The following is a 24,704-nucleotide window of genomic DNA, read 5'->3' as shown; positions in this document are numbered from 1 at the left end:
TACCACATTCATTTACTTGAATTCTTTTGAGGCTCTTTGTTCCATTTTTTTTTTTTTTTTTTTAAATTTTGGATAAGGAAAAAGAAAATTATTTCGACAATATGGACAAGGAGAGATTCCCTGGATCAGCTTGCCCCACTTTTTGATCACCTCTGCAGTAAGAGGCCAAACACCATCTCTATCCAAGGGAGAATTTAAAATGTAACTTTTCGTCTGATAGACTCTTGAGAATGCAGCCAAGCAAACCTCTAAAAAAAAGAGAGCTAGTAGCCATAGCCCTGTAAGTAGCATCAACAGTCTCACAAACACACACTGCAGACAAGGACCAGTGATCGGAGCAACAGAAGAAATTATTCAAATCAGATTTTACTTCGAGAAAAAATAGATAAAAGTTTGTTATGACAAATTGTAGAAGTACGAGGAATGTTTTAACATAAGAACCCAAGTCAAAATTTTGAAAACCAAAGTTGCAGAAGTATACACCCCCTTGGCAGTCAGTTTTCCCCATCATTCTTAAAAAAAACAAAAAAAAAAAAAAAGTAGGATCAGAATTCACAAAGTGCTTAGCAGCAGTGCAATGAGCCAAGGCTCTAGCCGCTAGGTGAGGTTTGAGAACAGTATATATAAGGATGCATAAAGTTCCTCTGCCTGCCGGTTTTTGGGGACAGTTGGCTGACTATTGTGAAAATTACAGGCAGTAAGACAGACATCCTCTAAAGCAGACAGAACAGGAGGAATGGGTGTAGGTTTTGGAAAATCCTTCTTTAAACAACTCATAGTATTTTCTGAGGGACTGAGAAACCTCAGTGGTGTTCTCCCACCAAAAACAAGGGCACATTCTTGAAACAGTCTCAAAGAGAAATCCCACAGGAAGACACCGAAACTGAGCTAGAGTCTGAATAAGAAAACTGAGGAGAGAACCCTGCATCTGTCCATTCATCTTCCTGTCCAGATTCAAAGTTTTGAGTAGCTTCAGTCTTTAAACAACTCATAGTATTTTCTGAGGGACTGAGAAACCTCAGTGGTGTTCTCCCACCGAAAACAAGGGCACATTCTTGAAACAGTCTCAAAGAGAAATCCCACAGGAAGACACCGAAACTGAGCTAGAGTCTGAATAAGAAAACTGAGGAGAGAACCCTGCATCTGTCCATTCATCTTCCTGTCCAGATTCAAAGTTTTGAGTATCTTCAGGAAAAGAGGCATTCTCCTTTCTTTTACCAGAAACCACCTTATGCGAAGAATCAATAACCTGAATTAAACCCTGAGCCTGACCCAGTAAATGGGGCAAACTGTGGTGTTAATTATACCAGCAGCTTCCATAAAGAAAAGCACAACATTCTGACCAAACAAGGCCCCTGTTTCCTCTCCCAGGCCTGACAAATGTCTCTCTCTTACCCACTGAGGGGACCCCAGCAAACTCAAGATGATTTGGCTAACCCCTAGTCCATAGTGGCTGTAGATGCAGCAACACCACAGAGATCCGGGTGGATGGAAAGGTGTGTGGCCTGAGGACCAGCTTTGGCCATAGCAGAGTCACTCACCTGTGGCAGAGGCAAAATGCTGGCCTGCTGTTGTGGCAAAAACTGTTTGCTTAACTTTTTTCTGGCTGGAAGAAGGGCAGATTGTCGAGTGGCAGCTTGTTCCATGGTCAAGCCACAAATTGGTGCCTCTTTCCCAAGAAGAGGAGCAGCAGAAACCAACAAAAATATAGTCTTTAAAAGTCCCCTTTTCACACAAAAATACAGTAAAATGAACTTTAAAACACTATGCCAGTCCCTAAAAATAAATATTGCCACAAAAAAGCTTTTCAACTACTTAACAGGAAAAAAGTGCCTTTCTGTTAAACTTTTCTAAATAACACAGCACATTAAAATTTTGTAATGTGGAAGTCCCCCCCCCCCACAAAGGGAACGTTTTGCCCCAGCAAAGGAATAGCAGAAACTGACCACTGATCCTCGAAAGCAAGCAGAGGAGCACTCTATTTAATGGCTATTTTGTAATGTGGAAGCTCCCCCTCCCCCAAAAGGAACTTTTCTCCCCAGCAAAGGAATAGCACAAGCTGACCACTGATCCTCGAAAGCAAGCAGAGGAGCGCTCCATTTAATGGCAGAAAAACTAGGAAGGGCTTGGCACTCAAACCAGTTTTAGTCAGTTCAGCTCAAGCTGACTGACTGGGCGTGGGGAAGGTGGCCTGAGGCTTTGGATGGCTGTTGTACCCTTGGCAGGATACAACCCACATGGCTAAGGTTACCACAGCAGTGATCGATATGATAAACATGTGCAACTTCTGGTTAAAGCTTCTCATACTGAGCAGAACTACATTCATATATGGTTTTGATTCCCAGTCTATGCAAGTTACTCTGAGCAAAGTAAGTACTTCACTGGAGGAATTCCTCTCACAGCCAGTTGCACACTGAGCAAAACAGTGTCTTACCTCCACCCACACCCAAATAATCATTCCCAGACTGTCAATATAAAACTGTCTTGTGCTGATAAAAATCTCTATTCCCAAAGTTACCTCCTGCAAGCAACCCCACCTCCATCAACAGATGGAAACCAGCATATAGCACACTAACAACTACAGAAAGGGGTCACTAGTCTTGCAAGAGAAGTTCTTAAGGAATCAAGGCCAAGACAACATAGCTGGCAAACTCCTGGTCATTGGTGACTCCATAGTCACACAGATGCACTTCTTACCATGTTGAGCAAAGACAGGGTGAACATTAACCGTCTCAGCTGCCAGTATCCGCAATGTCGCTAGGTCCCCTAAAAACCCTTCACCTTAGGCGTACATATTACCTTTTCATTGTGCATGAGGGGTGAACGTCTCCCTTACACACAGACACACACAAATCATATAAAGATGGACATGGAGATTTTGAATACACATCGTAACTTGGTGTAAACTACCCCTGGGCAGTATCCTATCACCAAGAATGATGCCACAAAACAGTTGAAGATAAACTGGGGTCCAATATACATTAGCTTGGCAGGAGATGATCAACAACCCTGTTTTGCTAAAGATGGCCTGCAACTCTGTTCTTAGACACTGCCTTAACACACACACAAACACACACAAACACACACAAACACACACAAACACACACAAACACACACAAACACACACAAACACACACAAACACACACAAACACACAAACACACACAAACACACACACACACACACACACACACACACACACACACACAAACACACACACACAAACACACACACAAACACACACACACAAACACACACACACAAACACACACACACACACACACACACACACACACACACACACACACACACACACACACACACACACACACACACACACACACACACACACACACACACACAAACACACACAAACACACACACACACACACAACACACACAAACACACACAAACACACACAAACACACACAAACACACAAACACACAAACACACAAACACACAAACACACAAACACACAAACACACAAACACACAAACACACAAACACACAAACACACAAACACACAAACACACAAACACACAAACACACAAACAAACACACACACTACCTACAGAGCCAAACAAAATTTGGTTTTCAGACTGCAGTGAGAGTTCTTACACTGCTGAAAGGCTGAGTTAGTAAGCAATCTCCCAATGTGCGCACACAAACACGCACACACTACCTACAGAGCCAAACAAAATTTGGTTTTCAGACTGCAGTGAGAGTTCTTACACTGCTGAAAGGCTGAGTTAGTAAGCAATCTCCCAATGTACGCACACACTACCTACAGAGCCAAACAAAATTTGGTTTTCAGACTGCAGTGAGAGTTCTTACACTGCTGAAAGGCTGAGTTAGTAAGCAATCTCCCAATGTTGACAAAGCCAGCAGTGTACTGAAAAAGTCAGTGGGGTAAAATGAAGAGGCACTGTGGGAGTATTTCGAGAGAAATTTGCTAGGCTAGTGATGCTTCACATGTCTTTATATGCAGAAAACAGCTGGACTGTGCAGACAAGCACAGGTAACAGGAAGCCTGCACAAACTATGTACACAGAGCAAGTGACTGTAACTCATAGGATTTTGAGAAAGGAACACTTCTAATAAAAGCAAGCAAGAGAAGGAAATAAACACTTAACACTATAGAACTCCCACTACCACAACACTATACTCAATGTAACTCATAACAGTAAACTGCAAAGAAGAAAACAAGACAAAGGGCCTGTGGCTGACCAAGTTTGTGGATGACTAAGTTGGGTGCTGTCACTGACCTCCCCTCAAATGATGATACCATACTGCAAGAGGGTCTCACAGCTACAAATAACTGGTGCCAAAGTCATGGCCTCAAGTTAAACACAAAAAAATGTATCATACCATTTGGCAAAAACACAGCCCCTACAGATTACCACATCGACCATCACATGGCAGCAGTGGTCAGAAAAGTAAAGGGATTACATCCAGAAAAAGGGAGGTTATTACCCATCTGTACTCCTCCCTTATTAGACCTATAATTAAGTATAATGCCCGTTTGGTATTTACCTCTCCAAACACCTGCACCAACTGGAAAGGCCACAGAAATACCTCACAAAGAGAATCTATGGCGTCCAACACCTGCCTTATGCGGACAGGTTCAAATCATTATCACTCTACTCGGTATCATATAAATTGCTCAGAGGTGATCTGTATCTCATCTACAAAGCAATATCAGACCATGCCCTACTAGAAATGCTCCACATCCGCAAGTCTAATTCCTTGTGCATTACCCACTCGATAGGCCTAAACCTAATATGCAACATCAACAAAACCTGCGGGAGAGACAGGTTAGCCTCCCAGAGGCTGCCCAGTCTCTGGAATGGACTTCCCATAAATATTAGAGTACCTTGCTAACTCTCTTCAAGTGCAACCTTGACGAGTGGATGGGAAACCACAATTTTGTCCCAGGGGTTCCACCTTTGTCACTCACTGACAGGGGAGACAAGTGCTGACTGAGTCTTCTCAGGTCCATTAGCCCAGTAACCTCCTATGATCCCCATCATCCTATAAGAGAACCAATGGAAAAGAATGAAACCTTAAGCCAAACTGCTCACTGCTACTTAAAATATGCAGCGATTAGTCTAATGCCTACTTAGATTACCTACCACTCTATCGCAAGACTGCCCCTACACTCCAGGAGAAAACAAAATGCAGAAAACAGTAAAACAGTTCAGGGGGAAAAAGTTTACAATGGCAAGAGCAGTTTAAAATCAAATCATCACTTGGCTTATGGAAGAACAAAACTGTTTCAGCTTTGGCTAAAGTTCATGAATGCTCACTAACCACATTTAAAGGATTTTTATACGACAGTTTGTTAATGAAGACATTGAATCTCAATATTTAGATTTAACACATTCTGAGTCCCAGCATGAGCTAGTAGCCAGAGTCCTTTTAGTATCTATTACAGATGCATGCAGACAAAAACTCTGAACACACACTCCACCCACAGTTGTAGCAAACGTGATATTGTTATTCTTCCAACTGCAACCAGTCCACATTTAGTAATGGCAGCACTTCTCTTTAAATCAACAGCTAGGACAGACAATGTTTTAACTGTCCCAGATTTTGCCTCAAAAATTTGCTCTACCCTTCATAAAAGTTGTAATGTGACAAATCACTGAATATTTATAAGCATCTCTTAGATTTCATTGTTCAGAAGAAATGCATACTTAGTTGAGATTTACATTACTGCACCAAATCAAAAACAGGAGTTCTCTATGTACTCTTCCATCCTCAACCAACCTGGCTGAGGAAATCCTCTGTACGCATCCCAATCTCTCAAATCACTGTTCTGTTGCATGACTAGTCTTACTGAAGAGGCAAAATATTAACTACTGAAAGGTAAACTCTCCTAGCAACTTTGCACACAGTGAATAACCTCACTAGACCGAATGCAAATAACGAGGCTGGAAGCCTACTAAACAGACCTTACAGATACACCACAGTCGGGATTCCATGAAAACACAATCCTTGGCCAGTGTTCAGTCTTAAAAGCTCATACTGAAAGGCCCGAAACAGAATGCAGTACTTGCCTCTGATGTCCACTGTAAATATGTCACAATTGTGCTATTCTTTACATATAAAATAAAAACTTGTGGAAAGAAGGCAGCCGTGCTTACTTTTTATGCTCACACCCTTCCTTTGTGGGTCATGAATGACATGACCAGATAACCTGTCTCCTGAATGCAGACACTTCCACCCCTAGTAAAAGAATGACTGGAGATAGAGAGGCAAGGAAAAACCAGACCAGGATACCAAACTCATCTGATATAAGCTACTTCCATGATATCTGAAGCAAGAATGCTCAGAAGCTGTTCTTCCATTTCATAAGGAAAACAGTGAATGCAGACACTTCCACCCCTAGTAAAAGAATGACTGGAGATAGAGAGGCAAGGAAAAACCAGACCAGGATACCAAACTCATCTGATATAAGCTACTTCCATGATATCTGAAGCAAGAATGCTCAGAAGCTGTTCTTCCATTTCATAAGGAAAACAGATTTGTAATCCCCTTTATGGTGATAGAAGTTTTGATCTGTCCCATAAGCATAACTGCTCATTTGGTGAGATCTAAATAAGCAGTACTAAAATGGGAGATACAGAAAGACTGATCTTCAACAGAGCCAAGCAGCACAAACTACAGCGATGTCACAATACTTTTAACAAGCAAATGGCATTGCAAAAAAAGAAGTTGTGTCTTACCATAACATTCCATCTGTGTTATAGACCTTTGTTCATTCATTACAAATAGGACCTCTGTTCCATGCTCAGAACCGATACGGCCATTTCCAAGCTCGCACCAGCCAAAAACTCTCAGCTAAGCCCTATCCATAATGCCCCTCTCCTAGTTACTCCAGATCGAGTTTGCCCGCCCCTACATACTAGATGTAGTAATAGGAAAAAAAAAAAAAAAAATAGAAGGCTCTGTCTGAGAAAATAACGTAACCAGGAGTAAGTCCACCAGGAGTCCAGGCAGGGGGAAGGAGGGCGGGAAGTAATGAATGAACAAAGATCTACAACACAGATGGAACGTTGTGGTAAGACATAACTTCTTTACCTGATGTTGTAAATCTTTGTTTATTCATTACAAATAGGACAGAGTCCTGGGTGACCCTAAGGAAGAACATTCCTGAGCACCATAAAACCAAAACCAAAAGATGCTCGTCCCCTGGAGGCCAACTCCAATTTGTAATGAGAGATAAAAAGGTACGAGGTCTTGCCCAAGTGGCTGCTGCACAGATATTGTCCATAGAGGCTCTGGTAGAATGAGCCTTTATTCTGGAAGGTAAGGGTAGCCTATTCTGTTCGTAGATAAAGATAATGACGTTTCTACGCCAGGAGGATAAAGTCACTTTGGAAACAGGTTTACCCCATCTGGGTCCTGCAAAGGCCACAAACAACTGATCTGTTTCCTGAAAGATTTAGTCCTGTCCAAATAACAACGAAGCTGCCGATGGCACATCAAGGGTGTGCAAAAGGTACTCCCCTCTATTAGAATGCAGAGGGAAGAAAACCGGCAGGTGAATAGATTGGTTAATGGAAAAGTCAGAAATGACCTTGGGCAAGAAAGAGGGGTCAGTCCGAAGTGACACCCTATCCATGTGGAAGATTAAGTAAGGTCTCTTGACACTCAAGGCCTGCAGCTCAGATACTCTTCTTGCGGAGGCAAGTGCTACTAGAAGTAAGATTTTCCATGACAAAAATTTTAAAATCACATGAAACAAACGGCTCGAAAGGAGAACCTGTGAGATTGAAGTATGAAAATCACGTCCCAGGGTTCTAAGGGAGGCTTGACATGTAATACTCCTTTCAAAAAGGTCTTGCATAGGCGGTGTGACATAATTGAAGAATTATCAAGACCATTATGAAAATTGGCGATAGCTGCTAAATGTACAGTTATCGAAGCAGAGGTTCCTGCATGTAAAAGAGTAGTCAGGTATTGTAGGATCTTTTGAAGCGACATAGAGAAAGGGTCAACGTTCTGATCTTTGGTCCAAATAGAGAACCTAGTCCATTTACTAGAATAAAAAACTTTCCTAGTGGAAGGTTTGTGTGAAGCCAGAAGAATTTCATGAACAGGAGATGGGATGTCAGGCAGCCAGGAAATCACTGGAAGTGGAGGAACCAAGCTGTGAGCTTGAGACTGTGCAGGTTCAGATGAATCAGTCCCTGAGGATGAGATAACACATCTTGGGAATGATCCAGGATCCACTGGCTGTGAATCAGATGAGGCCATAGAAATGGGAACCAGACTTGACAGGGCCAGTAGGGGACAATAAGGATCACTGCTTCTCAACCTCTGAGCTTTCTGGAGAAATTCTGGAATGAGAGGAAATGGGGGGAAAAGCATACAGAAGACCCGGTGGCCAATCATGCGTTAGAGCGCCCCTCACTGGTTCCCCCTGAAAGGGGATCAAGGCAAAGTAGGGTCTGCATTTGTAGTTTAAGGGGGAAGCAAACAGGTCGCAGCAGGGCTTGCCCCAGCGTTGGAAGATCCAATCTGCTTGTAACAGGGTTGAGGGACCACTCATGAGGCATCAGGATGTTCCTGCTCAGACTGTCCTCAATAAGGTTGGAACTCCGGGGAATGTGCGTTGCTATAAGGAAGTGGCTGGAAGCCATCGCCCAGTGCCAAATCCTCATGGCTTCCCGACACAGGGGGCAAGACCTGGTTCCACCTTGCTTGTTTATATACCAGATGACTGACATGTCTGACTGAACTGTAATGGTCCCAGAGGGTAGGGATGCATGGAACGCTTGCAACGCTAAGAGAACTGCCCTCAGTTCCAGGACATTTATGTGCAAATTGGCCTCCATGGTGGACCATGTGCCTTGGACAGTCTTTCCCTGGAAATGCCCCCCCACCCTAACAGGGAAGCGTCCGTGGGTCACCGTGGCCGTGGGCTGGGGAAGACAGAACAGTCAACACCAAAGATTTGTTTGTACTTTCATCCACCATTACATTTTTTCCTTGCAACGGTTTGCAAGACTTGTGGTCGAGTTAGCAATGACCATTGTACGGAAAAGAGCCACTGTAGGATTCTCATGTGCAGTTTTGCCAGTGGTACTAACGTAATGGCAGCCGCCACTGAGCCTAAGAGTTGCGGTACAAGACGTGCTGGTACATAGGTCTGAGGAAGACCGTCTTGGATTTGGTGTCTTTTTCGAAAGCCTGTGAGGGAGGAGAGAAGCTTGACAGGATGTTGCGTCGAAGACCGCTCCAATAAATTCCAGCGTCTTTGCTGGGGACATTTGAGATTTGTCCTTGTTGATTGTAATCCCCAAGTAGAGAGCGAGACCTTGAGTGTAAGAGAGGCTGCGGACTAGGAGATTCCTGATCGGAGTGGTAAGGAGCCAATCTAGATAGGGAAACACCTGGAATCCTTGTAGTCAAAGATGAGCTACCACAACTGCCATACATTTGGTAAACACTCAAGGGGGCTGTCGAGAGACCAAATGGCAGTGCCCTGAACTGGTAGTGATTGGCCCCCAGCCAGAAGTAGAGAAACCTCCAGGAGCGGCAATTAATCTTTATGTGGTAGTACGTGTCCTGGAGGTCTACAGAGCACATCCAGTTGTCCCTCCCTAGGAAGTGAAGAAGAGACTATACCGCGACTATCTGGAATTTTTGAGGTTTGATAAATTTGTTCATAGGCTGAGATTCGGGATTGGTCTCCAGTCCCCTGTCTTTTTTGGCACTAAAAAGAATCTAGAGTAAAACCCAGATCCTGTCCGGTCTGGTAGGACTGGCTGGATGACTCACTTTCTTAGCAGCTTTTCTATTTCTAAGGCTAGTTCCCTCTGATTGGGTGGTACATCAGGGATTCGTTTGACGGGTCTGGGAGTTAAACTGAATGGTATTTGGTAGCCTCTGGATATTATTCTCTGCACCCAAACATTGGTAGTAATAAGATGCCAGGCTGGTAAATGCAGAGAAAAACAACCTCCGACTGCTTCCAGAGGAAAGCAATCAGGCCGCTGCTCAGGGGCACTGGTAGGGTCTGCCGGAGAAAGAATCTCTAGCGCCCTGGTTACGCGGACCCCCTCTACCACAAAAGAGGAGTCTTCCATACGAGTTGCCCCCTCTGCCCCGGGGAGAGAGTGTTCACCACGAGTGTCACGAAAAGATCCTTGGGATTGCTTGAACCACATTTTTCCTCCTTTCTGTTTCCTGGAGTAGGAACTCTGGAGGCTGGAAAAGCGTATGCCCACAGCAGACCAGGTTTTTCCAACTTTCTCACTACATGCAAGTGTCTCACATACTTTGGGTCCAAAAAGTGCAGATTAATTGACAGGTGCATTGACAAAGGAAGATTTAAAGGGGTCTGCGAAGTCACACAACCGCATCCAAGCATTACGTCTCATGACAAGGCCTGATGCGGCAGCTCAAGCTGCACCCTCAGTGGAGTAAGATATCAAATGCATCGAGGAGTTAGAGATGGATTCAAGGGTAGCTAGCTGCGAGGTGACAGTATCACGCACCTCATCAGGCAGTACCCCCACCAAACAGGAAGACATTTTGGAAATTGGGTCTCTTTGGAGGGGAGTAAAGTGTGCCAGACCAAATGGCGAAGGTTGCTGAAGGACAGGTCCGCTTCCCTAGTCTGTCCATGGTCTGGGACTCTGGAGGATGGACAGTGGAACTATCTTCTGCCAGTTCCCTCTTGGTGACCGCCGCCACGACCACAGAATCAACTGTTTGGACCAGTGGGACTGGTCTTCAGGTGTAGATTTGTCTGGCCTCAGAGAGAGAGGTTCTACGTTGTCTGGGGCTTTCCAGGCACGCTGCACAATGAGTTTAACAAGGTCATCTGCCAGAGTCACCCAGGAAGTAGATGGCCAGGCACAGAAGGCTTCCAGGAACACAGATTCCTCAAAAGGAAGGGTTAGAAGACTTCCACTCTCAAAATCCTCAAGCAGTGGGGAGAATGTCTCCGAATGACACGTCGTCTGGGGGGAAGACTGTGGGGACCCTTCCCCCTCATCGCAATCAATGTCTTCAGTGAGATTCCTCCGAGGAATCAAGGTGCTTCCTCTTGCACCATTTCTTCTGGGATGGCTCCTCAGTGGGATCTTCTGAGGACTACTCCGAAAAAGGGGTCCCCTTCAAAGAGGGTTCTTGTGACTCCCGTGCCTGGGGTCCCGAAATAGAGGGTTGGGAGAGGTGCATGCTGGGGGGGGGGGGTCTGATACCGATGTCAGTGGTGCTGACTGCGAGCCTTTGGAGTGAAGGACCCTCCACCACCTGGACAGCAGGCCCACCCAAGGAGGGATGGGAGCCCGGGGCCAGGAGGGACAACCTCGGAACCAGGGTCACACCTTGCCCTGAGGAACCCACTTCCAGGTGAGGAGATCTGAAAGAACTGGAAGCTGGAGCAGTGGACAGAGACGGCACCAGCGAGAAAATAGGTGCCGAGCTAGGTACCGACAGTCCAAGCACTGCTCTAAGAGAGCATCAGCTCCACCAGAGGGGATGCAGCAAGGGTGGACTGTGCCAACAGGGGAAACACTTGCTGTCGGAGCAGAGACAGTATGCACCGGAGTGGACATCGGTACCGAGATCTTCAGGATCTGGAGAGAGGCCAGAGGAGGATAAACACAGGGAGATGTAGTAAAAGATTCCGAGTCAAGAGGATGAAAGGTCTAGCTGGAATGGGTAATCCCTTAGCTGCCAGAAGCTGGTCCACAACCCGCACTAGATCCAATTCAGAAAAACTCCCAGTGGATCTAAAGGAGGCTGCTGAAGGAGAATCAGGTGTTTCTAGAAAGGGGCTAAACCTCTGCCCCAAAAAAGGCTTGTAAGTTGGAGAGTATCTTGTCCTTTGCAGGTATTCGTGTTTTGGAGCAGATGGAGCTGAAGAAACTGTCGGCACCGTAGCCGGGAATGGTGCCGAAGCAGGTACAGTCATCTGAGCCAATGTCGGATCAAAGGACAGCACCGAAGTCATTGGTGCCAAGGTTGGAACTGAAATAGGGGTGAATATCATGGATGGCACGGAGGGAAAAGACACAGAGCCCGGTGCCGAAGAGGTCTGCATTGAGGGCTCCAGCGAAGCAGACTGTTCCGTAATAGACAGATGCAGGAACAGAGTGACTCTGTTTTTCCTTATGTTTTTTGGTCTTTGGAGGGGGTGAGACCTCCGACCCAGACAGAGCCTCCGAAAAAGGTGTCTTGAGTAAACATTTTACGATCAGTTTATTTTTACATTCTGCTAGTGTACAATTACTAAAACTAGCACAAATGTCACAGTCAGCTTTAATATGATCCACGCCCAAACAGTAGACACAACGATCATGTGTATCCGAGTTAGGCATCTTGCGTCCACACTTGTTACACTGTTTAAACCCCCAACTTAGCTTTAAGGCAACAAGGCTATCCTACAGAAAAAACAAAGGGAGAGAATACCAGAGACTGTATTTAAAAAATACCACAAGTGGTTAAGGAAGGGCCTGTCAAAGGCAGGAGAGAGGGACAGTACCAATAAAAGTAGAAATTAAATTACCAAGATAAAGGGTAGGGAATAGAATTAGGTTATAGGCGGCAGTGAGAAAATGCTAACTTGACTAAAAATTTTGAAGAGAAACCGTGCTAAAAATAGCAATTTTCTACTTAGTTTTGAGAGATATGGCTAGCACGTCTGCCTTGGAATGCAGCAAACGAGATCTGGAGTAACTAGGAGAGGGGCATTATGGGTAGGGCTTAGCCGAGAGTTTTTGGCTGGCGCGAGCTTGGAAATGGCCATATCAGTTCCGAGGACGGAACTGAGGTCCTATTTGTAATGAATAAACAAACATTTACAACATCAGACATTATATTAGCAGAGAGCTTCAACTTCCAGCATGTTTTTGTTAATGGTCATTTGTAAACAGTTACGCAGAATTTTCCTTTAGTTTTGTAGAACCACATCCTCATGAAGCACAGTATATACCTATACAAACAACCATTCTGCAACATCATATTTTTACCAATAAATAAACCAGCAAGTGATACACTCTAGACAAATAAGCCAGACACCTTCCTTACTATTTTGCACAACAGACCAACAGGCACCCCAAAATGTATAAAACAATATAAAAAAAATGTTCAAACAAGCATTGTTACAGTCGTGTGATGCTGCCCCCAACTTTTTCTCCAATTATATTACTTGCTGCTTAAACACAGCACTTGCTAAATGCTTTACTGACTTTCAAAGTAGACAAAAAAATTAATGTGGTACTAGTTTCAAAATGAGTGGAGTAGATAAAATTTCAAGGATTATAAAAAGAGTTATGATCGGTTCACTCCAATCATAACCAGTTATCTTTTCGAAGTAGATACCAATATTCACTTCAGGAGCAAATTACTTGGCATCCATGTGTCAAACATATGATAACATGGCTACAATCGGAGTCCCAATCATAACCCGCCATGTTTACAGTAAAACAGATGGGGAAAGTCTGCAGGAATAGATGGTATTCCAGTGGAGGTTTTGAAGCTAGGAAGCAAGAAAGCAATAACGTGCTGCAAGGTTTTCTTTAACAGTTTCTGAAAGGGAGGGGAGGCACCAACATCCTGGAAAAAAAAAGCTGCGGTGGCTGTAATACCTAGAGATGATAAAGACCCAACTGCTCCATATTCATATAGACCCATTTCAATTTTAAATTATAATAAGTGTGTTTATGCCTATAATGGCTATAAGAATGGCAAAGGCGGTGCCAAAATTGATCGATATGGGCCAATGCAGTTTTCTGGAGGGGAGGCAAATGGACATTAATAGAACAATAAGCCAGAGGGAAGCAAAACGCAAGAAAATACCACTGTTACTGGCAGGCCTTGATGCACAAAAGCATCAGACTGAGAAAGCTGGGATTTTATGAGTAGGACAATGGAAGCATTCACATTTTCTGATACAATAAGGTTAACAAGAACATATGAGGAATCACAGCTAAAAATTAAAGTGGAAGGGCTCCTCTCTGGTAAGCTGTCTCTGAAGAAAGGAACCAGGCAGGGGTGTCCTCTTTCCCCTTTGTGCATTACATTGTGAACCATTGGCAAAGAAAATAAGGGACCCAGAAATTCAAGAATACAACTGGTATGGTGTTCAAAACAAAGTTAGCTTTATTTGCAGACAATAATTTTGCACCCGATGGAACCAGAAAGGGACATCACAGTGTTGTGGTACATTCTGAGCCATTTCCAGGTTTTTTAGAACATAAGAAATTAAAGAAATTAAAGAAGATAAAAAGGAGGCTAAACCATGAGCTATGTACCCACACGTGAATTAGTACAATACCTATATTTATTTTTTTTATTCTATTCCATTTTATTTAACATTTGTTGACTGGAAAATCCAACTAGGACAAAGCCCATTTTCAGCAGAGGTCTGGGGAGAAATGCTCTGGACAAGTCTTTGGAACGTGGGAGGAAACTGAAGTGTCCAGAGAAAAGCCAGAAGAATGCAGGGAGTACAAGCAGACTCCGCACAGAAGGCACCCCAGCCGAGAATCAATGTCAAGAACTGCACCACTGTGCCATCCGCATGGGGACATGATGAAATGAAGTACATAGGGAGTATTGGTTAGAAAAGATTCTGTTACGGCAGCCAAGGATATCTGGGAAAAGACTAAATAAAAAACAGTACAAAAATTGAAAAACTGGCAGCTCTTGTTTATGGACGTGGATAGCAAGATACAAGCAGTAAAAATGTATTTAGTCCCTTTAAATTTTATGTACACAGGTCAGGCATAGTTTTTATCAACCACTTGAAAAGCTACACAGTTAAGGCTCTTGCACATTATACAAGCAGAATGCTACAATTCAAAGTGGAAAAGGATGATGATGAAGCAGGCGAGTAATCCAAGAAATAAGAATGGGATTATGGGTGTAAATCCTTAAGGACAATAACGGTCATACAGATTATAATGTATTCATAAAGTAGCAGAAAATGTACCAAGAACTAAGCCAACGTGGGAATGGAGAAAGGAGATTCTGCCAATAGGGATGACTGCAATTAGGGGTATAGAAAATGGATAAAAGGGCACTGGAATTTACTGGAAGAAGCTGACAAAGGAATCAAGGTATTGAAAACAATTAACAGGGAAAGGTAACAGACTGGGAAGAGGCTGAGAAGACATTAAGACTGCAGACTAGTGCTTCCTTCCCTATCAGGGATTGATATAGAGAGAGAGTATAGACAGAAAGAAAGGGATAGTAGATTGCTAAATGAAAGAATCACACTGGCTGAGTTTTTAATTGAATCTAGAACAGAAGCGGCTATTAAAAAGCGATGATTAGAAGGGCATATAAAAATATTACAAGACAGCTACAGAAATCCATCAGAATAAGTCAGAAAAAATTGAGGAGAGATCAGATACGCAATTCACAAAGAAACAATGGGAGGACGTGTGCATGGCTCCCAAACATGCAACAAAATCTGGAAGAGTGTTTGCATAGATACCCCCAAGCATACTGGAATTTTGCCTCCAGTAGAGGACAAACATTGGAGGTGTAATAGGTTCATAGGTTTGTACTAGGCTATCTGCCCTAGGGCATTTATAAGCCTAGCCAGAGTGTATGTGGCTTACACCACCCCTTAGGATGAGAATACTACGCCCTTTTAGGGTTTAGTTTACTATGCCTCTGTCTAGTAGTGACACAGAGATGACCCCCGGGGTAAACCTACGATCTCCCATCCACTCGTCGAGATTCCTCTTGAATAGAGTCAGTGAGGGGCTCTGCCTAACATGGACTGGGATTCTGTTCCAGAGTGTAGGGAGCCTCTGGGTTATGAATCTGTCCCTCCAGCAAGTCCTATTTATTTCTGTGTTGAGGTTTAAGTCACTTGTTCTCGTGGCTCTGATGGATTTGGATTTTCTGAGGTGGAGCATGTCCATTAATTCAGGATTGGACATGGCCTTGTACGTCAGGCACAGATCACCTCTGAGTAGGCGGTATGCGACTGAATAGAGCTGGAGTTTTTTCAGTCGGGCAGCATATGACATATGTTTAAGACCCTTTATCCTCTTGGTGAGGAACTTTTGGGGTCTTTCCAACTGCTGCAGGTGTCGGGTGAGATACATCCCAAATGGGGCATTGTACTCCATCATTGGCCTGATAAGAGAAGAGTACAGGGGCACAATGACCTCTCTTGATCTAGATGTGAAACCCTTCATGATAAGGTGGGCAATATAGAAGGTCTTCCTAACCACTTTGGCAATGTGAGTGTCAAATGAGAGGTTACTGTCAACCTGGGTCCCTAGGTCCCTGATTACCTCTTCTGTACTTAATGGATTACCGCCTATGTGGTAATTTGTCAGTACCTTATTTTTCCCAAAGGGTATGACTATACATTTTTTGGCGTTCAGCTTAAGGCCATGGCTCTGGCACCAATTATCCGTTTCTATGAGGCCTCTCTGAAGGATGTTTGTGTCCGCTGGAGTATCAATTATGGCACCCAGTTTGCAGTCATCTGCGAACTTTGTCAGCCACAATCCTCCTATGTTTGCCTGTACCTCGGAAAAATAAATGCCGAACAAGAGGGGCCCCAGGACTGAGCCCTGTGGGACACAGCTTGTGACTGGCTTAAGAGTCTGACATAGCTCCAGCAACTCTGACCCTGTGGGTTCTCGTCCTTGAGCCAGTTTGCAACCCATCTTGTGACATATGGGTTTACATTTAAGCTGGTGAGTTTGTCTAAGATGCCCGAGTGGGGTATTGTGTCAAAGGCTTTTGCAAGGTCAAGGTAGGCTGTGTGAACTGCCTTACCCTCATCAATGGCCTTAGTGACGGTTTCAAAAAAGTCGATCAAGTTTAAAAGGCAGGATCTGCCCTTGACAAAGCCAAATTGGGTAGGATCCAATGTCTGTAGGTCCCCAATGTCTTTGTTTATGAGTTCCATAATGATCCTCTCCATAGCTTTGCAGACCAGGCTCGTCAAGCTTATGGGGCGGTAATTTCCAGGGTCCGTAGAAGCACCGCCTTTGTGAAGTGGGACCACTGTTGCCGTACGCCACTCTTTGGGTACGTATCCTGTGGTAAGGCTAAGATTAAACAGCAACCTTATGTGTGGGTTTAGTTCCTCTTGGAGTTCATGTAGCACACAGCCCGGGACACCATCCGGTCCCATTGATGCTGTGTTTTTAGCTTTAGAGAGGGCGGCTCTCACCTGGGCATCCGAGATGTTAGGGAGGCTACACTCTGCCGGGATAGTTATTTCTCCTTTTGGGGGGGAGGGGGAGGAGAAATTTGCACTGAACCTGTCTGCCAGAATGTTGGCAATGTCAGTGGGTTCAGTGTATTTTGGACTAACTCTGAGCATATCTGGGAGTTTCCACCCAGGTTTCTAACATAGCTAAAGAAGGCCTTGTGATTGTTTTGATTGATTTTTCTCTCAAAGTTGGCCTTGGATGATTTTATGAGTGATCATAGTTTTTTGCTAGTACTGATCAGAGATGCCTTCCCTTTTAGGGATTTTGCTCTGTCATGTAGTAGCTTCCTCCTTCTGTTGTAAAGTTTGTTTATGGCTGGGGTCCACCAGACCGGTCGCCTGCCTTTGGGGGAATGGGTCTTGGTTTTATTTGGGATTGCATGATCCATGCATTCTTGAAGGTGCCCATAGAAGGCATTTGCAAAGGATTCAGCAGTGTGGGTTGTGGTTTCCACTGGCCCAGGGGCCTTGAAAGATACCACTTCAGTCTTAAGTGTGAAGTTTGCTTTTGAGAAGTTCTTCACTGGGGTCTTTTGTGCAGGGGGTGGGGGCGGGATGTGGATTTCCAGTGAGATTAATTTATGGTCTGATCTTACCAAAGAGGGATGTACTTCCGGTGTGGAGCATTTTGTCCCCATGTTTGTGATGATCAGGTCTAGTATATTGTCTCCTCTTGTGGGAATGGTGACTAGTTGTTCCACTGCATTTGAGTTTATGAATTCTAAGAACCTTTGGGCTAGGGTATTGGGGCTTGAGTAATGTTCCCAGTCTATGTTTGGGTAGTTAAAGTCTCCCAAAATGATGGTATTTGGAGAGACATTCATACTCTCCAGTGTCTTCAGGAAGGCTGTGTGGGGTTCCTGAGTTTGAGAGGGTGGTCTGTAGCATGCTATAAACTGTAAGGCAGTTTTGCCTATGGTTAGTTGCACCTGGATAGTCTCCGATGCTTCGTGCGTTGCCACTAACCTGGAGGTGTGGGTATGTTTGATGAAAATGGATACTCCCCCTCCTTTTGTGGTTCTGTCCAAGTTTTGGGGCCGAAAAGCATGATACGAGGTAAAACCTGATAGTGCTGGGGTGCTCTCAGGAGCCTTGAACCAGGTTTCAGTCACTGCACAGACATCGATGTTCTCCATACTGAGGAGGGCTTCGAGGGCGAGCATCAGGTTGAGACTTCTGGCATTGATCAGCATTACCCTTAGTTTTTTTCCACTTGTGTTTTCTAGGGAGGTAGGTTTGTCATTTGAGCCTTGCCTAAAAAAGGCACTATGGGGGTGGCAAGAGCCTTGGCCAATATCCGGAAGCCCAGGGGTGACAGGTGCAAACCATCCCTTGCGAAGCAGCGTGGCTTGTCAAGCATGTCATCCCAAGCAGACAGACACTGGATCCCCTTAGAATGACACCAGTAATTAAGCCAATTGTTAAAACTGATCATTTTGTCTTTGTACTGTGGCATCATTCTTGGTGAGGGTAAGATGCTGCTCAGGGTCAGGGTCATACCGGCCTGGGCTACATAATCAGAGAGCTCCTCTATGTCTTTTTTCATGTAGTCCAGGGAGGTACGTCTCAGGTCGTTCACACCGGCATGTACAATGACCGAGTCATATTTGTACTTGCTGTGGAGTGACCTGATTGCTTGTGTTATGTGGCGGATTCTAGCTCCCGACAGGCAGCTTACTGTGACCCTCTCCTTGTTCAGTGTGGTGAGCAGGACGTCAGTGTGCCTGACTATGGAGTCACCTATTATAAGTGTGTCTGGCATGTTGTTTGGCCTTAAGGGCTGTGACTGTTTAGCACACTGACTTTGTGAACTATGTATTGCATTTGCTATGTCTTGAGGTGGTGGTTGCTTGGGTGTCTGCTTTGGAGGCCTCTGTTGTTTTGGTAGATTTTTAATCAGCGCCTCCGAGTATGTTTTTGTGTTTGGTTTGCAGTTGTGATAGTTCTATGTGAGACTGGGTTTGTGGTGTCCGTGGTTACCTTCTCCTCCTGACTGGTCTTGCCAGTACTGAATTGAGAGAGCTCAGCCTCCAGTTTGGCTATATAGTTGCATCTCTCACATATATTTGTATTTGTTGGGAGGAGGAGAGGGTTGTCTGTGTACATGAGGCAATTGTAACATTGCCTCAAGATTGCCAGATTCACCAGCTGAACAGGAGAGGACGCCAGCAACTGACCCTTCGACATGCTAGAAATAGTGAAAAAGATTGCTGTGTAACCGAGTCAGAAAGGACCTATAGGGAAATGGGTACTCAACAGAATTTAGGTGAATGAAGTACTTTTCGTTTGTTTAAGAGTGCTTTACCTGTATACAAAATGCTTTTGGAGCAAGTGCTGAGCTTTTCAGATAGAGTATAGGCTGTTTAGATTGCAAGTAGAACAGTTCTAAGGGAAAAATTGAAAAGCAGACTTGGCGGAGCCAGAAAAAGTTTAACCGGCACTGCGCTATGCGCACGACCGTGCAAAGGCGGATTTTAAGCAGTGAACTACAAAAGAGCTAGGAATGGTCCCAAACAACCAATTACTAACAGCTTCTTCTGCTGAGGTCACTTCCCCCAAGGATAGGTAGGCTGCTCAAGGCTCCCCACTCCCACTGGTGAGCAAAGAAACTTCCTTTTATCCAAGTAAGGTAATGGACAACACAGGAACTACACCACAGCCCAGAATACAGCAATGCCTGTATACTGGTCTAAACTAGTCGAGAAAGGTGGGAAAACAAGGATTTTTTTTTTTTTTTTTTTTTTTTTTTTTTTTTTTTTTTACAGAAAATGCAGAGACAGTGATAAATTAGTTACACAGGCTAGCACACTTTAGTGGGCAGCCTCCACAGTTCAATTAAACAAACAAGCAAACTTTCGACTAAATTCGACTAAATGTAACTTTGCAGAGCCAGTGATAAATTAGTTACACAGGCTAGCACACTTTAGTGGGCAGCCTCCACAGTTCAATTAAACAAACAAGCAAACTTTCGACTAAATTCGACTAAATGTAACTTTGCAGAGACAGTGATAAATTAGTTACACAGGCTAGCACACTTTGGTGGGCCCTCCACAGTTCAAGCAAACTTACTAAATTCGACTAAATGTAACTTTGCAGAGACAGTGATAAATTAGTTACACAGGCTAGCACACTTTAGTGGGCAGCCTCCACAGTTCAATTAAACAAACAAGCAAACTTTCGACTAAATTCGACTAAATGTAACTTTGCAGAGACAGTGATAAATTAGTTACACAGGCTAGCACACTTTAGTGGGCAGCCTCCACAGTTCAATTAAACAAACAAGCAAACTTTCGACTAAATTCGACTAAATGTAACTTTGCAGAGACAGTGATAAATTAGTTACACAGGCTAGCACACTTTAGTGGGCAGCCTCCACAGTTCAATTAAACAAACAAGCAAACTTTCGACTAAATTCGACTAAATGTAACTTTGCAGAGCCAGTGATAAATTAGTTACACAGGCTAGCACACTTTAGTGGGCAGCCTCCACAGTTCAATTAAACAAACAAGCAAACTTTCGACTAAATTCGACTAAATGTAACTTTGCAGAGCCAGTGATAAATTAGTTACACAGGCTAGCACACTTTAGTGGGCAGCCTCCACAGTTCAATTAAACAAACAAGCAAACTTTCGACTAAATTCGACTAAATGTAACTTTGCAGAGACAGTGATAAATTAGTTACACAGGCTAGCACACTTTAGTGGGCAGCCTCCACAGTTCAATTAAACAAACAAGCAAACTTTCGACTAAATTGACTAAATGTAACTTTGCAGAGACAGTGATAAATTAGTTACACAGGCTAGCACACTTTAGTGGGCAGCCTCCACAGTTCAATTAAACAAACAAGCAAACTTTCGACTAAATTCGACTAAATGTAACTAAGTGCAGTTATCAGTAAAAAATGAGGAAGAAAGAAGTACCTGGGAGCATATGGGGAAGAAAGAAGTACCTGGGAGCATATGTTCTCCAAGTTTATAAAAAGTTAGCAGACTTTAAAAATTCCCTACAGATTACTAAATGGGATACAGTGTCTGAATTGCCTACACACAGTAAGGCAATAAGTTTAATTCTGGTGGCTGCCAAAAAAGCAATTACTAGAAAATGGAAATCAAAATCCGAACCAACTACACTTAATGTAGTGATTACTACAACAAAACAAAATAACTGGGAAGTGGGATCTTCAGAAAAGGGCACAAGTTAATTTCATAGAAAAAAAAACTGAAATTGTAAGAACACATGCAGAAAAATGTTTTGGAAAAAGAATGAAGTTTAACAGAAGGTAGGAACTGAACAATTTATGTAATGTTGCTTTCACTATATACCAATATATGTTATGTATAATGTTTGTAACAGTGAACTTGTTAATATGGTTTGGTTTGATTACTTTTATGTAACTGTAACTTTGTTCATGTCACAAGTGATAAGTTAATATGAACTTATTTTCATGTAATGCTTAAATGGAATTCCTGGAGAGAGCAGTTTGCTGAGGAAGAATGCCCAGTATTAGGGCACAGTAAAGATAGTACTTCGGAAAGAGGAACACCAAGGATCACTACAATTTGAGATAGGCTGCAGCTACACACAAATATCTGCCAACACCATGGATTGGGGGGGGGGGGGCAGATGTGAAATCAAATGCCAGCATGAGGAATTCATTAGGACTGGCTTTGACCTAGACTTTTAGGAACCTCCATGTTTCATTGTGAACTTGGACATGTATGAGACATCCTTAAGTCCAAACAGCACACCTACCCTCCTACTGACAGGGCATGGCAGGTGGGACAACTGTACCACAAGCATTGCAAAGGTTTCTATGGGAATAAGCTGTGTTTAGACTTGATAATATCCAAAAGGTCTTTGTCTTTCTTAGTCACAAAAATCCAGGATAAAATTCTTAAACCTGCCCAGGAGGTCCTACCACACCAGAAGGACTTCAGAATCTGCACTCATTCCTACCCTTAATACTAACTTGTGATTGGATGAGAACATTTGGAAAGAGAAAGGATGCAGCCCCGGGACATATAGAAAGGGGGAAGAGACAGCTCTCTGGTATAATCTCCTTGACCAACTTGCCACTGTGTACCTTTTGCCTTGGTGGTACTTAACTGCTATTATGGCAGTCAGGACAGGAATAGAGAACAGCGATTTACTCAGGGATTAACATAAGACAGTGGCCACCATGGCCTCCTGGGCCCATGACCATGACAGAAGACGCACTGAGGAAAACAAAATTTGTGTACTTCGCATAACAGATCTGCAAGACTAGGTCCTATCCTCCACAACAGCAGGAATAAAGCAGCAGGTGTTAACAGCCTGAGAAAGACTACTCAGGATTAGCCTTAGCACCCTCCTTATTACCCAGCAAGTGCAGGTGGATCACAAAAATAAGGATTTACAGAAGAACTGTGCACCAGCTACACAGGAAAGACAGGTTACTGCATTATGGAGACTGAACTATGGTACAACTCAACTTAATCATATACACACCCAAAATACATACATTTTTAATATCTATAGGTTAACAAAAGAATCCATTTTCACAAATGCAGACTGGAGTCCCAAGGGGATCATCCCAGGAACTTCTAAGATAGCGCCATACCGATGGCAGCTTAATTTCAGCTCTCCCAGTGTGAAAACAGAAAGTGAGACCAGTGAAATTGCCAACTTGGGTAAAATTCAGTTATTGGCTCATACATACGTTACCTGGATATCACAAAGACGTTTTGAGGGTTCCCTATTAGCTGACTGAAGATGCATTCTTTCGAATGCGTCTTGATCGAACTTTATAGCACGAAACAAAATACTGAAGCAGCATATAAGCAAATTCTTTCCCTGGGAAAGAAATCGCTTGGCCGCCTTGGGTATGTTGCCTTCTTCGTTACTGTAGTGCAGTCTCCAAGTTGATATATTTAAGTAGGGGGAGTGTGAGGGGCAAAGCCACCCACATTAGAAACAGTTTGTGGTGTGTGTGTTTCTTGGAACAGCGATTTTTTTTCCCCAGGGGGGATCGCTGTTATGAGTGTTTGAGATTGTAAGCTTTCGCTTACATAGAAAAGTGAACGCTGGTTCATCGACTCTAAGTGTTCAGTGATTCAATATAGACCCGTTTTGAGACCCCAAAAGAAGGTTCAGTCAGAAATAGTAAACAAAACACTGGGTGAGAAGTATTTTGCAGATGTACAGCAATATCAGTTCATGCTTTAGCTTTGTTTCGTTTCAAGAGATGGCTTCCAATAATTTATAGAAAAACTATCAGATGTACTCACAGGTGATTACAATAAATGAAACACTGAAGGAATATAACAAACACAACACAAGGCTGGAAAATACAAGGAGCTCTAATTACCTACTCAGATAAAGTGATATAAAGGTACAAAATAGAGTTTGAAATGATGAAAAGACTGGCCGAGTATAAAACTTTTCAAGAAGAACCGTTTCAAAATGTTTTTGAGTTAGAAGAGAGGGCGTGCAAAGGAAACCAAAGATTTTCTGCTGTAGCAGAGAAACTAGAAGGAAAAGACTAATTTCATAAATGCACAAAAATGCAACTGGCTTGGTGTTCCACAGCACAACTTGACTGAAAGGAACATCAAGCATATGCTCCAGATCCAGCCATGAGGAAGCAGTCCAGCTGAGACCCACATTAGTAAAGATGAAATCATACCAGCAGAAAGAATTGATCCTGGCAAAACCGTGGCAGAAGGGGAATAGCATTAAACACAGAAGATAGAGTGCTGGTGGAAAATAATTACTCCCTGTAGACTAGGCAGAAGGGAAACAAAGTTATCCTGGCAATTAAGGAATGGCGAGAGGCAGGTGCAGAATTCAAGCTACTGTATCCAGCTGCCTTCAGAGTACCTTTTTTTCCTGGAGGATCAAAGACATTTTTGATACAGAACAGTCCAAGGCTGAAAATGTTTACCCAACAAAAAGTGAACCATCAAGCAGAAGGGGACACTGCTCATTATTCTGATGAAGTTCAGAGAGACCTTGCCAGTGAAACCCTTCCCAATTTTCCAAGTGAAAATGCGTCAGACATGGAAATACAGGAGTTACCTACAAGAATCTGGTGTTGGGAAGATTATCAGGTAGACAACCAACACTGGAATTAATAAATACATGGAAGTTCTATAAAGTATCAATCACATCTGTGAAATATGGCTTTGCAAGGAAAAGTGATGGAGAAAAAGGCTGGACTTTGTTAAACTTGCGGGTGGACTGTAATATCAACACGGGGTATGTGCTTCAATGTTCAGAAGGACACTAAAGGGAAAGTAGTAACTGCAAGTAAAAGTTTTGTTAGAAATGTTTTATACAAACATCACAAACTGCTCATTATATATGCAAAGTGGTTTTGTACAGTAAACAGTCAGTGGTATTTTAAATGTGGGAGTCAGTCAAGTACTTCAGTTGTGAGCACTATAGGCTCTACAGTACAAGAGAAGAAAGGCTGACTAGAATCAAGTCTAAATTAATATAATGCTGTGATCT

General features: G+C 43.4%; 1 protein-coding gene and 1 non-coding gene across 2 annotated transcripts in view; both read right to left on the bottom strand.

The window, feature by feature from the left end:
- Positions 1–24,704, bottom strand: part of TCP1 (t-complex 1) — a 1,162,065-nt gene that overhangs the window by 1,103,567 nt on the left and 33,794 nt on the right. The gene's annotated exons all lie outside the window — the stretch shown is intronic.
- Positions 6,493–6,624, bottom strand: LOC122802401. Its single transcript, XR_006364923.1, has one exon. It is a non-coding gene; the product is annotated as a small nucleolar RNA SNORA29 (small nucleolar RNA).

Source organism: Protopterus annectens, chromosome 1.part0, assembly GCF_019279795.1.
Source record: "Protopterus annectens isolate FY-2018-M chromosome 1.part0, PAN1.0, whole genome shotgun sequence".
In the NCBI taxonomy this organism is placed as follows: Eukaryota; Metazoa; Chordata; order Ceratodontiformes; family Protopteridae; genus Protopterus; species Protopterus annectens.
The sequence above is the reverse complement of the archived record's forward strand: the minus strand, read 5'-3'. Positions and strand labels throughout refer to the sequence as shown.